Consider the following 1034-nt stretch of genomic DNA (forward strand, 5'->3'; position numbering starts at 1 on the left):
ACACACACACACACACACACACACACTCTCGCTCTCACACTTACACTCACACTTATACAAGCGCTCACACACACACACTCTCTCTCCCACACACAACCACACACACACACACACACTCTCTCTCACACTTACACACACACACACACACACACACTCTCTCTCCCACACACACGCACTCACACTCTCTCTCTCTCAATCACATACAATCTCACACACACACACACACTCTCTCTCTCACACTTACACAAACACACACAAACTCTCTCAGGCACACTTACACAAGTGCGCACACACACACACACACCTGTAGCTGCAGCAGGTTTGAACCTGTGACCTTGTGGTGACCTTGTGGTTTCAGTGAAGTCTCTCCTGCGTCTGAAGATTAGTGAAATTCTCCCTTATTCGGTTTAAATTCGACACTTTGACAGAGAAGTAGAACTCGGCCTCCATCTTTAATCTGCTTCATATCGATCGGTTTGTGTCACGTTTGCATCCAAGTGATCCCTGAGATACATCTTTAAAGTTCTCAGGTTACGCTTTTAGGCCTTCTCCCTTTCCTTTATTGGGTTATATATCTTTTTGTGCATGTTGTAGGTTTACAAAGTGAAAAAGTCCTCTGCTCCTGACTGGCTAGTAGTCCTTACCTAGGTACTGTCAGGACCCTCATACTCTGCTTCTGACTGGCTAGTAGTCCTTACCTAGGTACTGTCAGGACCCTCATACTCTGCTCCTGACTGGCTAGTAGTCCTTACCTAGGTACTGTCAGGGCCCCCATACTCTGCTTCTGACTGGCTAGTAGTCCTTACCTAGGTACTGTCAGGGCCCTCATACTCTGCTATGCCATAAAATTCAATAAAACAACCAAAATTCGGTGAAAGTAATCTTAATTTTACCTGAAGAACATTGTACGGCATCCATGTTGTTTTAAGGCACTTTGGTTGAAAGAAACCAAATGATGATGGCGTTGCATAGTCTGTCCACCAGAGGACGCTCTACAACGTCCCTGTTAGTGATGGCGTTACATAGTCTGTCCA

At 45.6% G+C, this 1034-nt stretch overlaps 1 protein-coding gene across 1 annotated transcript in view; it reads left to right on the forward strand.

Annotated features, from left to right (window-relative positions):
* The window catches only part of LOC117935188 (F-box/WD repeat-containing protein 7-like), a 17436-nt gene that overhangs the window by 305 nt on the left and 16097 nt on the right, over positions 1 to 1034 (forward strand). The window lies entirely within an intron of this gene.

The sequence above is a fragment of the Etheostoma cragini genome, chromosome 19, assembly GCF_013103735.1.
Source record: "Etheostoma cragini isolate CJK2018 chromosome 19, CSU_Ecrag_1.0, whole genome shotgun sequence".
Taxonomy (NCBI): Eukaryota; Metazoa; Chordata; class Actinopteri; order Perciformes; family Percidae; genus Etheostoma; species Etheostoma cragini.